The sequence below is a fragment of the Xyrauchen texanus genome, chromosome 7 (genome assembly GCF_025860055.1).
Source record: "Xyrauchen texanus isolate HMW12.3.18 chromosome 7, RBS_HiC_50CHRs, whole genome shotgun sequence".
NCBI lineage: Eukaryota > Metazoa > Chordata > Actinopteri > Cypriniformes > Catostomidae > Xyrauchen > Xyrauchen texanus.
Window position 1 is genome coordinate 3,413,501 of NC_068282.1, and position 14,485 is coordinate 3,427,985.

The following is a 14,485-nucleotide window of genomic DNA, read 5'->3' on the forward strand; positions in this document are numbered from 1 at the left end:
CAAATTAAGGTGTTGTGGGGTTCACCGGGGTTATCCTGTGATGATTAAAACCCATCATTTGCAGTGTAATAACGGCATGATAGGACATACCAGAAATATTTGGTGAAAATGAAAACAACAGATGTCCACACACACCTGATAGAGCTGGCTGTAAAAATGGTAACATGTTTTATATTACAGGAATGGTCTCCTTTTCTCAATCAAAGAAAGTCAACATTTTACATCATTTAATTACATTTTATTTAAATGATTATTTGAGTAGCTAGTTTGCCACAGTTGGCTGCAGGATTGTACGAGAATGCCATTTTAAAGGTTATTTCCATTCTATGCTTTCCCGTTATATTAACTTTTATAATTTATATTTTAAATAAGTTTTCCTCTGTTATATAAAGAACATACTAAAAAAAGAAAAACACATATAATACAAGTTTCTTTATATAGAACATTTCATGCACAATGGCAATTCAAAGAGCTTTACATAAAATTGATCAAGTAAATACAAGATAAAACCAATTAAGAACAAGAAATAAGAATAAAAAGTAATCATATAAATTAAAAAGTAACAATTATTCAAATTATTATTCAAAAAATACAGAAATACAATGATGCCATCATTCAGCCCGTTTCGTGGCCGACCCACCGGCCCGCTTGGTTTTCCTGATGGCCAGCCAGCCCCTGATCAGCCCCAAAGTGTGTCAGCACACCGGGAAAATGCCTGGCATGCGAGATTACCAGTCCAGCCCTGGCCACATCTGACCTCTTCTGGAAGCTGGTTCCAGCTGCAGGTGGCATAATAGATAAACGCTGTCTTACCTTGTTTTGAGGTAACCCTCTGTATGTCTAACTGGCTTAATCCTAATGATCTGAGAGGTCTGTTAGGTTTATATTCAACAAGAATATCCGCAATGTATTTAGACTCTACACCATCGAGTGATTTACAAACAAGTAGTAGTACCTTAAAATCAATTCTAAATGTAACTGGAGGCCAATGTGAAGACATGGGGACTGTGGAGTAATATTACTCGTACTATTGGAGCAATGTGCTCAGTCTTTTTTGTTCTGGTGAAAATCCTATCAGTGGCATTCTGAATGAGCTGCAGGTGTCTAATGGTCTTTTTGGGAATGCCGGTGAGGAGTCCATTGCAGTAGTCCACCCTAATGGGGATGAATGCATGAACAAGTTTCTCTAAGACTTGACTGGATACAAAACATCTAAATCTCGCTATATTTATGAGATAATGGTAGGCTGATTTAGTTATTGCTTTGAAGTGACTACTGAAACTAAGGTCTGACTCCAAAAGGACACAAAGATTCCTAACTTGATTTTATGTCTTTAGACCCATGGAGTCAAGGTATGTGTTCACCTTGGGAATTTTGCCTTTGTTGCCAAATACAATGACCTCTGTCTTGTCGTTGTTTAACTGAAGGATGCTTCGGCACATCGAACTGTTAATTTTATCAATGCACTGCCACAGAGAGTCTATGGGGCTGTAGTCATTTGGTGATACAGCTAGGTAAATCTGGGTGTCATCTGCATAGCTATGGTACGCAATTTGGTTCTTTATCATAATTTAGCCTAGTGTGGGCACATACAGATTCAACAAGAGCGGTGCAAGAACTGAGCCTTGTGGGACACCACATGTTATGGGTGTCCACTCAGATTCATACAATAGTTGCCTATGTTCACATAGTAACCACTCCTATCTAGATATGTCCCTCCCATCTAGATATGTCCTCAGATGGTTAAGATGGTTCAGTCGGAAACAAAACAAGAAATTGTCCAAGTAGCCATTCGAGTTTAAGAATTTGTTCAGCTGATTGTAATCAAACTTTTTCAATGATCTTGCCTATGAAAGGAGGATTTGAGATTGGTCTGTCTTTGTTTAATATATTGTTATCCAGATTGCTCTTTTTTAAGAAGGTTCTTGACAACTGCAGTTTTCATGGACATCAGAAATGTCCTATTAGGCATTGACTATTTTTATCAAATCTTTTCATAAACAGTTGAACACTTTTTCGAAGAATTGTGTGGGGAGTGTGTCAAAACAGCAGGTCAACATTTTAAGATGCTGTACTATTTCTGCCAGGGTTTTGCCATCAATTGCCTCAAAATCAAACATAGTGACTAATTTGTGGTGTGTGCTGCCTACCTCATTGCAACATGAAGACAAGCTGAATGGCATTTTGATGTCATTGATCTTCTTGAAAAATGATGCAAACTCGTTGCATTTGTTGTCAGAGAGCATTTCACAGGGAACCTGTGATGGAGTTAGTTAGACTCTCTACAGTAGCAAAAAGAGTGAGAATGTTTATATTACGTTTTATAGTGTTGAAAAAAATCTGCCTAGCTGTACCTAGTTTCAAATTAAATGCATTACATTCTCATTATTTTGATACAGTATTTTTATTGTATTACATCTTTATATACATATAAATTGTATTACACAATCGTACAATTGTGCAGCTGAAGTCCTTCATAGTGGATGAATGAGGAAAATTCCACTTTATAAACTTAACAAACTTGTGTCTTTTCAATGCCTAAATGTTTAATAAGTGTTATTAGAAGAAATGGTGATGTTTCTCATTGGTAAACACTTGACTGTACCAACTTTTTTGGAGCGTGTTGCAATCATCTTGATTTGAAATTACTGTACATTTTAAAAAAAACAAAAAGAAAACAACAACAATGAAATTCACAAGGTTAAACATCATATAATGTTTAGTTCTACTGCTTTCAATACATCACAGGGTTCATATTATTTACAAATCACTTTTTAATTTTTATTAGCATTTGTCCCATACATACTGTCCCTGTTGGAATTGGGGTTGTAGATAAAAATCTAATCTTTTTGTTTATATTATTATACATTCCAAAATATTACATAAAATATGTAATATTTGATAATATATTACATACTAAACATTTCAATACATTTAAAATTGGGATAATGCTTTCTTGATTTATCAAGAAAGTGTCAAGTTTTAAAAATTCTCCTATTAAAGATTTTCACCGATTTAATTTAGTTAAACTTTTACAGTAACAAAAAAATATCCACATGAATTCTGCTCATTATGAAATTCCATTAAGTTATTAAATAGGTTTAACGCAAATCCTAATGTCACATTCTGTCTCCCTCCTGTTTCTTTGGACTCTTATTTTAAAGTTTTCCCATGGACTCCATTTCCCACAGTGCACTATGAGAAATGGAGTCCAGAAGGAAATGAAGTCCAGGGGAAAACTTCAAAATAAGAGTCTATATAAACAGGAGGGAGACAGAACATGACACCTAAAGTCATAATTTTTTGTACCATTGTATTTTTAGTTGAATTATCGCATCATAATTTTTTTTCTCCAGCACCGACTTACACTCCTATATAAAACCTCAAAACGACATGTTCCAAATATCTACTAATGATGATCAATTTTGCCATGAACCACATCATGCAAAGATCACGGAATCGAAAGGCATGCATACACACACACACACGGGCTGTTGACTCTTGAGTTGTTTGTCATGTCTCATTCAGTTTATGGTTACAAAGTCTAATGTGTTCAAGAGTCCAGCCCGATTGAGACCTTGAGGAAGTGTTTCACAGAGGCATCAGGGTGAAACGTAGAAACACAGCATGCACAAGCCGTGTAAGGCCCTGCGAACTTGATCACCTGCTGATTATTCAGCCACACGCCATCAACATATAATAGCAAGAGTTGTCAGGAAACTGACAAGCATGTATCGTGATATAGCGTTTATCTTGTGCACACTTACAGTACTTTTCACATCTTTGAGGGCACTTAATATAACCTACTTATATACAATAGACACACTAAGGGCCGTAACCTACATAGACAATAACATTTATAAAGTGGTAGATCAATATGTGTTTTTCAATAAACTATTTGTTAATAATAACAATAATAATAGTTGTATTTACATTTTGCAGACTAGGTTCTTTTTTATCAATGAACTAGGTGAATCTCATTATACTTCATATTTCTTCATAGCTACCACCCCTGGAGTCGTGAGTTCGAATCCAGGGTGTGCCGAGTGACTCCAGTCAGGTCTACTATGCAACCAAATTGGCCCGGTTGCTATGGAGGTCACATGGGGTAATCTCCTCGTGGTCGTGATTAGTGGTACTCGCTCTCAGTGGGGTCCGTGGTAAGTTGTGCGTCGATCGCGGAGAGTAGCATGAGCCTCCACATGCTGTGAGTCTCCACAGTGTCATGCACAACGAGTCACGTGATAAGATGCGCGGATTGACGGTCTCAGAAGACTTGTCCTCCGCCCCAGGATTGAGGTTAGTAACTGCGCCACCACGAGGACCTACTAAGTAGTGGGAATTGGGCATTCCAAATTGGGGAGAAAAGTGGATAAAAAAACTAAATCAAATAAACAAACACATCATGATATATTATTTAAACAGTATAATTATACACTTTAAAAATACATTTTTTTTTTTTTGTATTTCTTGTATTGCCTTGAATTTATGCTGATTTATTCAAAATGTGAAGTTAACAGCATTGTTGCGCTCAGTCAAACTTGTATTGCTTCAGATGCATGAAGCCAAAAAAATTGCTGTCCGCACACTTAATAGAGATTCAGACTTGTTTTTGCTTATTTATTTACAAAAGGTAATACAGTAAAAGAAAGTACCTTATTACAGCAATGATAATCTAATGAGAATCCTCTTTGAGGGGGAGGGGCTTATTTGTGCTAAATTGTTGTGAAAATAATATAACAGGGCAATATATATATATATTTAATATCTTCATTTTCTCTTTTTGGGTGAAATTTGACCTGGAGAGTGATTCATTTTTACTGGGAAGGTGACCCATACTCAGGGTTAGAGGGGTTGAGATGAAGGTATGGAGGTCATTTGGTGCATGATCCAGCTGTAGGATGATTGAAGTTTAGGATTCAGGGTTCTCGGGTTCAGGTGCTGGTGATGAGGTATTGATTCTTTAAAAGATGAAATACAAACATAAACATTATTTCAGTCATGACAACTCTCAGAAGAATTTACCATGTTGTAGTCGGTATGACATATTGATGGGATATTGATCTTGGTGGACTAGATCTGCTACGCTGCTGCTGCTGCTAGAACATACACAGACATATTGAGTTTAGCATGTGGTCATTCTGCTGCTGCTCGAAAATTAGAAAAAAACAATACGTGCAGCATCGAGCATGTATGACATGCTGCAGCACAATTACACATAAATACAATCCACTGTAGCATATCTAGACAGGTGGAGCTGGGGAGGTGGAGGGACATGAGCAAAATTTAAATGTTAGGCAAAGAGAGAAAACGCAAGTTGATTGGCTGGCCGATTACTCATCAAAGGACCTATCAGCTTACACTATGTGAGCCGATTGGCTTGACATATCACATGTGAGCAAGCAGGTTGGTTGGTTAACAGATAACAAGTTCAAAACACCACTTGGATCATTTAGAGTGTCATGTCTGACTTTACTCATTTAAACTATATTTATGCATTTCCTGATTTTTGCTAGGTCTTTACTCTGCAGTTGCTGTGGTGTGGGGTTTTGTGTGCATTGCAATGTGATTGCTAAAGTGTTCTGAGTGTTTTTATGTGTGCGCTAAAGTGTTTTTAAGTGTTTTCTGGAGTGTTTTCTAACGGGTTGCTATGTTGTTTGCTAAGGCGTTCCGAGTGATTTTTAGTGCATTGCTATGTGGTTGCTAAGGTGTTCTGAGTGTTTTTATGTTTTTGCTAAAGTGTTTTTGAATGTTTTCTAACATGTTGCTATGTTGTTTGCTAAGGCGTTCCGAGTGATTTTTGGGCGTTGCTATGTTGTTGCTAAGGTGTTCTGAGTGTTTTTATGTTTGTGCTAAAGTGTTTTTGAATGTTTTCTGGAGTGTTTTCTAACGGGTTGCTATGTTGTTTGCTAAGGCGTTCCGAGTGATTTTTAGTGCATTGCTATGTGGTTGCTAAGGTGTTCTGAGTGTTTTTATGTTTTTGCTAAAGTGTTTTTGAATGTTTTCTAACGTGTTGCTATGTTGTTTGCTAAGGCGTTCCGAGTGATTTTTAGTGCATTGCTATGTGGTTGCTAAGGTGTTCTGAGTGTTTTTATGTTTTTGCTAAAGTGTTTTCTGGAGTGTTTTCTAACGTGTTTCTATGGTGTTTGCTAAGGCGTTCCGAGTGATTTTTAGTGTGTTGCTATGTGGTTGCTAAGGTGTTCTGAGTGTTTTTAGGTGCGTGCTAAAGTTTTCCGGAGTGTTTTCTGGAGTGTTTTCTAACGGGTTGCTATGTTGTTTGCTAAGGCGTGCCGAGTGATTTTTAGTGCGTTGCTATGTGGTTGCTAAGGTGTTCTGAGTGTTTTTATGTTTGTGCTAAAGTGTTTTTGAATGTTTTCTGGAGTGTTTTCAAACGGGTTGCTATGTTGTTTGCTAAGGCGTGCCGAGTGATTTTTAGTGCATTGCTATGTGGTTGCTAAGGTGTTCTGAGTGTTTTTATGTTTTTGCTAAAGTGTTTTTGAATGTTTTCTAACGTGTTGCTATGTTGTTTGCTAAGGCGTTCCGAGTGATTTTTAGTGAATTGCTATGTGGTTGCTAAGGTGTTCTGAGTGTTTTTATGTTTTTGCTAAAGTGTTTTCTGGAGTGTTTTCTAACGTGTTTCTATGGTGTTTGCTAAGGCGTTCCGAGTGATTTTTAGTGTGTTGCTATGTGGTTGCTAAGGTGTTCTGAGTGTTTTTATGTGCGTGCTAAAGTTTTCCGGAGTGTTTTCTGGAGTGTTTTCTAACGGGTTGCTATGTTGTTTGCTAAGGCGTGCCGAGTGATTTTTAGTGCGTTGCTATGTGGTTGCTAAGGTGTTCTGAGTGTTTTTATGTTTGTGCTAAAGTGTTTTTGAATGTTTTCTGGAGTGTTTTCAAACGGGTTGCTATGTTGTTTGCTAAGGCGTGCCGAGTGATTTTTAGTGCATTGCTATGTGGTTGCTAAGGTGTTCTGAGTGTTTTTATGTTTTTGCTAAAGTGTTTTTGAATGTTTTCTAACATGTTGCTATGTTGTTTGCTAAGGCGTTCCGAGTGATTTTTAGTGCGTTGCTATGTGGTTGCTAAGGTGTTCTGAGTGTTTTTATGTTTGTGCTAAAGTGTTTTTGAATGTTTTCTGGAGTGTTTTCAAACGGGTTGCTATGTTGTTTGCAAAGGCGTTTAGAGTGATTTTTAGCCTGTTGCTAAGGTGATCTCAGTGGGGGGTTTTTTGTGGCTGCTAAGGTGTTTTTTTAGTGTTTTCTAACATCTGAGTGTTTTTATGTGGCTGCTAAGGTATTTCTAAATGATTAGTTCACCCAAAATGATTATTCAGTCATTGTTTCCTCAACCCTGTGTTGTTATAACCCTATATGACTTTCTTTCTTTTTCTTAACACAATGGGAGCAATTGTGAAAAACAATTTGTGCTCAGTTATGTCATAAGAAGTCAGAAGTCTAAACATGTCTGAAGGTTTTGTAGTCGAAGAATTTATGCATTTCTATGCCAAGACTTTGGTTAGTTTTGGTTAGAATGTACCGTCGCTCATCACTGATACAATCAACACTATAAAAATCATGAGTCTCATGGAATAAATTATTAGACTTCTGAATGATACTTTTGTGTTCTGTTGAAGCTTGAAGAGGTGGTCACCATACACTGCCATTGTATGACATCATTGAGCACAAAATATTTTCACAATTTCTCCCTTTGTGTTAAGAAAAAGAAAGAAAGTCATATAGGGTTATAACAACACAGGGGTGAGTGAACAATGACTTAATTTAAATTTTTGGGTGAACTAATCCTTTAAGTGTTTTCTAACTTGTTGCTATGTGATTGCTAAGCTGTTCCAAGTGTTTTTTTTATGTGACTGCTAAGGTGTTTTTTTTAGTGTTTTCTAACGTGTTGCTATGTGGTTGCTTAAGTGTTCTGAGTGTTTTTAGCCAGTGCTATGTGTCTGCTAATTTGTTTTGTCCTAACCCTAACCCATATGACCAAAATGGCCACAAAGTGACAGCTTATCCTTCCCGCTGCTTCCAGTCACCTGTATTTGAGAAGCACAATGTTTGGCTCACTCTGCCTCTCCTGTTTATTGTCAAAAATCGATGCTGAAAAGCAGTGAACGTCCCCTTACACCACCTCACCTCTTGGCCAGACCAAAGCTTGGCTCGGGACAAATGTTGTAATGCTTGTTTTTCGAGAGCAAAGAGAGCATTTGTGAGCCAATGCAGTTCCAAACACACAAGCAGTCAAGCACCTTTTCCCTGAGTGTAGGCTTTGGTGGAAGCCATCCAGGGAACAAAACGCAGCCAGGGGTTTGTCTTCGGTTTGTTCCTTTCTGGGCTGTGCGCCACTCAAAATTGAATTGAGAATGACTTTTAAATTCCAACTGACTTCCAGAACAAGGAAAAAGGAAGCAAATAAGGAAACAATTTGTTTGTTTTTAAGTATGGAAGGGGTTAAAATCGAATAAAATAGCCCTAACCCTAATTCATATAAGGACAATGGAATTTCTGGATATTCTTCGATCATTAGTACACTTGTGTCAATATAATTCAATATATAATATAATCAATTGATTAAAAAATAAACAAAAAAACTCACAATTTCTTCATTATTTTTAATTTCACTGAGTGATCAAGGCACCATAAAATAATCTGTTGTATGACTGTGTGGAATTTCTTTGAATTGCAGTAATAAAAACACTACACTTACAAATGTAGGTAAGGTAAATGCTTAAAACAAAAAAGAAAAATTATTCTTTTTTCTTCTTCTTCTTTTTTTCTTTTAGCAGTGTAAAGCGCTCTCCGTGACCTGCCCGAGCCTGTTTTGTAGAAGTGCTTGTTTTCCTTCATGCTGTGTGTTTTCTCAAATGACATCAACTTCCTCGAGTTCCCAGAGTGTAACACCGAATTTACGAGCGTGTTGTGCAACCACAAATTCTTCCGCTTGATAAAAGATGATGGGGAAACTGTAGCCCCAGGACTGTTTCTGTGCTACAGTCAAACATCTGCTGCCAGGGACACCTAAGTTCCAGTACCACAAGCCCTGCTCTACATCGTAAACTTAAAAATCCAAACACAATTACGTGTTCGAAGGGATTTGGTTTGGGTCAAAAGTTTGAGTCAAGCAGCTGCCTATTATGAAGTTGTAAACAACTATTAATGCAGTCACATAATGGAACAGGATGGCCTGTTCTTGGATATTACATAAGGCAAGCATCACTATTATTATTGGTTAGGGAATAAACAGAAGCACTAAACTTTTTTTGCATGAATTTCAACATGTAACTTGTCCCACGTAGTCATATGGGTTTTCTATGCAATCAGATTTGACAGATTGACAGACAATAAAATTTGCAAAAAATTCCCTCAGTTACTTTTGAAGGAGGGAGCTGAGCCATAACAACAGAACAAAACATCATAAAGACTTTGGGTGGGCTCTTTTGACTAGCGCCAGTAAATAATCACCTAACAACTAGCCAGAACACCCTAGCAACCAACTAGCAATATTTTGGAAACAACCCAGAACACCCCAGCAACCACATGGTAAATGTGCTAAAAACATTCAGAACACCCTAGCAACCATCTAGAAAAACCTAGCAATCCACTAGCAATGCCCTTACAAACATTCAGAACACCTTTTCATTGCCCTAGCAACCACACAAAATACACATAGCAACCACCTATGAATAATTTCTCAACAACCCAGAACATCATAGCAACTGCATAGCAAATGTGCAAAAAAAAACAAAACAAAAAAACACTAAGAACCTCCTGGCATCTACATAGCAATGCCTAGCATCAACTCAGACAACCCTTGCAACCAACTAGAGCTGCTTTAACAACCACTCCATTACCTTTTCATTGCCCTAGAAACCACCCAGAACACACCTAGCAACCACCTATCAAAGTTTGGCAAATGCCCAGAACACCCAAATGGATAGCAATGCCTGGCAACCCCTCTGAAAACCCTAGCAACCCACTAGAAATGCCCCTAAAAACTATTTAGAACAGCTTATCACTGCCCTAACAATCACACAGAATACACAGAGCAACCACATAAAAAAATGCAATAAAACCAATCAAAACACCCTAGTAAATGTTAAGCAACACCTAAAAACCACTTAGTATAACCTAGCAACAACCCAGAAAACCACCTAGCAGTGCCCTAACAACCACTCAGAACACCTTAGTAACCACATAGGAACACCCTGGCATCCGCTCACAAACCCTTGTGCCAATAGCTATAAGTTGTCTGACTAATCCTATTTGTATCCAATCATATCTAACTTCGAAGTATCGCAACATGTCAAAACTTTTTGACAAGGTTCTAAACAGTTTGGTTAATGGAAAGCATAATATGACGATAGGATGTCACTCTTGATGATCGCCTGCTATTGCTATTGACTGTTGCTAATCATTACAAACGCAGATGAGCTTATTCTAATAGCATAGAGTCATTTTTGAGTGACCTAGCAAATGGGTAGTGGGAGTTCTTCCTAAACATTTTGAAAGACTCTCTGGTTGGCTTTCCCAAAAGGATTGCTGCAGAAGATTTGTGCCTGTAATATATTTCCTGCATCTGCTGGGTGTTGATAGGGCTGTAAATAGTGCTGTGGCTCGTGGCCCCAGGACTGTTTCTGTGCTGGTCCTATGGTGGTCCATGCAATATGAGTAAGACTACTGGTGGTACAAAGCCAAATGACCCTTTAGAGACCCTGAATGGGTCTGTCATCACAAGTATTCGTTCAGTGAAACTTAGTGATGGTAAACAATAGTTCACATTGAGGTCTGATTACATAAAGTCATGTCATACAGTGTTCTAAATTGACAGACAGACAGACAGATAGATAGATAGATCACCTTTTAAAACCGATATAGGCCTTTTATTAAATATTGTCAAAAGGCTTAAAACCCTTTTTTTGTGCAAACATTCAGATATTGAATATAATTTTAAAGTCAAACCAATATATTGTCTCTCTAAGTGTGTGGGGTAATATGTTGCCTGACATTCTCTGTGCTTCTGTTTGCTTACTCATAACATGATAAGATAAGGCCACTGGGTTTTCTGCCTGTTTCCGAAAGGCTCTGCACCCTAGATAGGGTTTGTGCACTGTGTTGGACACAGTATCTAAGGTAAAGAGTGTCAGCAAATTTACCTGAGGTTTTTAGTAGCTTGGCTGGGGTCATAGAGGATAAGAGGTGTCATCACTTATGTGTCAGCCAGTTTACCTGTAGTATACATGTCTTCAGAGTAATGATTTTTCAGTACCAGAGGCATTTTTTGGATGAGGTTATGCATGTACAATGAATCTTGCATTGAGACAACCAATCGGGTGAGTTTGGGGCGGAACTATCTGTTTGTAGATAGATAGACAGACAGACAGACAGACAGACAGGCAGTCAGATAGGTAGCAGGCATGTGCCGTGGGCATGGAGACTGGGCATATTTTTAAACGCTGTGCACAAAACTCGTTATACGGGTGAGTGTAATGTCGTGGAAATGTTATTGGCATAAATTGTTGCCTTAGAGCCCAGCAGTCAATGGAAACAATTGTCACAGTGGCGAAATTCATGACCAAATTGTTTTAAATTAAGGACAGTAACATTGTTCATATCAAACAAATTAAAGATTGTCATATATTGAGCCGAGCATGTTTATGTCCATCAAATCATACAATGAACCATAGTGCCAGACGAGCTTGTTTTGACATACAACAACTACAAAAAAAGAAAATATTGCCAGTTAATACAGGTTTGGATGGATGGGTGGGTGGGTGGATTGATATGGGTGGGTGTGTGGGTGGGTGGATGGATGGGTGTGTGTGTGGGTAGATATGGATGGATGGATATGGGTGGGTGGATGGATGGATGGATGGATGGGTGGGTGGATGGATATGGGTGAGTGGATGGATGGGTGGCTGGATGGATGGATGGATGGATGGATGGATGGGTGGGTGGGTGGATGGATATGAGTGGGTGTGTGAGTGGGTGGATGGATGGATTGATGGATGGGTGGGTGGATGGATGGATATGGGTGGGTGTGTGGATGGATGGATGGATGGATGGGTGGGTTGGTGGGTGGATGGATATGGGTGGGTGGATGGATGGGTGTGTGTGTGGGTGGATATGGATGGATGGGTGGATGGATGGATATGGATGGATGGATGGGTGGGTGGGTGGGTGGATGGATATGGGTGAGTGGATGGATGGGTGGCTGGATGGATGGATGGATGGATGGATGGATGGATGGGTGGGTGGGTGGATGGATATGAGTGGGTGTGTGAGTGGGTGGATGGATGGATTGATGGATGGGTGGGTGGATGGATGGATATGGGTGGGTGTGTGGATGGATGGATGGATGGATGGATGATGGGTGGGTTGGTGGGTGGATGGATATGGGTGAGTGGATGGATGGATGGATGGATGGATGGATGGGTGGGTTGGTGGGTGGATGGATATGAGTGGGTGTGTGGGTGGGTGGATGGATGGATGGATGGATGGATGGATGGATATGAGTGGGTGGGTGTGTGGGTGGGTGGGTGGATGGATGGATGGGTGGGTGGATGGATGGATATGGGTGGATGGATGGATGAATGGATGGATGGATGGATGGATGGATCATCTTGGCTGGATGACACTTCTAGTGAAAGTAGCCACAGTACTAAATCATCTCCATTTATAGACTATTTCTCTAACTGTGGACAGATGAATATCTAGGCTCTTTAAGATAACTTTGTAACCCTTTCCAGCATCATGCATAGCAACTATTCTTAATTGTAGGTCTTCTGAAATCTCATTTTTGCTATATATGGTCCATGTCAGCAGATGCTTCTTGTGAACAGCAAACTCAAAATGTGTGAATGCTTTTTATAAGTCAAAGAAGAAAGAGATGTCAAAAATGTATCACACTGTGCTCACATTTGCCAAGATACTTAAGTCTGCCATCAAAAATCAGATAACTCAATATGAACTCTTACTGCACGTCAATACTCAAATCAATTGTGTCCTCAAGTAATTGTATGAGAAACATCAAATGCAAAGCCTGATCATTAAATGAACAAAACTGGAGACTCTTTTAACTCTCCTAAACGATTAAAAAGCCACCTCTGGGCAATACAATTGTGCATCAAGAGACTTCGGCTAGATCTTAAAAAAGTTAAAGCATTGCAACTGAAGCATGTCTTGTACATGCGGGCACAAGACCCACACAAAAATGTTAATAATCTCTTTCTACTGGCAAGTGGAGACACACGTTTACTCTGTGATATATGCAAATAAGAGAAGCTGATTTGGGAAACTGCTATTGATTGCACCCGTTGATCTGTTGGCTCATTTTAGCTCTCTGCATTCAAGGCTGTGCAAAGGTAGATCATCAACAGGTATTGCCAAGAAAAGGGTCTGAACCTTAGAATAGATTTTGCGACAAATTCTCCAATAATAAAGTCAATCTGTGTTTTATTGGCAGGAGAAGCCCTTGAGATGCTAAAATAATCTGTAGTCCCAGCAAAACAGATAGGGATGCGCTAGCTCATTGGATTTCAATTGGTTTGGCTTCACAACGCAGATTTTACATTGAACATATTTACATTTACATTTATGCATTTGGCAGATGCTTTTATCCAAAGCGACTTACAGTGCACTTATTACAGGGACAATCCCCCCGGAGCAACCTGGAGTTAAGTGCCTTGCTCAAGGACAAAATGGTGGTGGCCGTGGGGATTGAACCAGCGACCTTCTGATTAACAGTTATGCCCTTTAGCCCACTACACCACCACCACTCCACTTATAACCACATATAACCATGTCCATGTTGGCTTTTATTTAATTTGACAATTTTCTAACAAGTGAAAAAACGAATATGCACCAAAATACTGCAGAATTTGCAACATGATCACACGGGAAGACGGCATGTTGTTTCAGAGAGTTTCAGTATCCTAGGATTGGCCTCATTATGCCAACACACCTACAAGCATTTCCTATCAAACCTTTTGGCTTCATCTTCAACATGTTTACCTTCCCCTGTGGCGTGACCAGCAGCGGGTTGTTTAAGCAGCGTGGGAGACCCATGTTGAAACTAGGAAGTAATTGGGTTCTTATAATCAGTGACCAGTGCAATTAGGAGGTTTCATTTATCCCTTTAACATTACATTCGTACTGATGGTTAGGTTTAGGTTTGTGGTTTGGATTGGGGGGTACAGTTTATTAATATGCATTCCTTTTCACTGTATTATACTATAAATAACTCGCTTTTGGTGCCCCTCTGTGGATATTTGAGCTCACACGTGCCCAAACACCCAACAACACTTACCGCTTTTGCCACTGGGGGCAGTGTTTCACATTTCAGTAAACACAGACCGATTTTAGCTAAAGAAATGTCAAGCTACTGTTTCCGATTTCACTGTGTGATCACTCTGAGAACTTGATTTGACTCACAACATTTGATGTCAACAACAAAAGATATGGTAAGTGTTTTCTTCCCATCAAAGGACT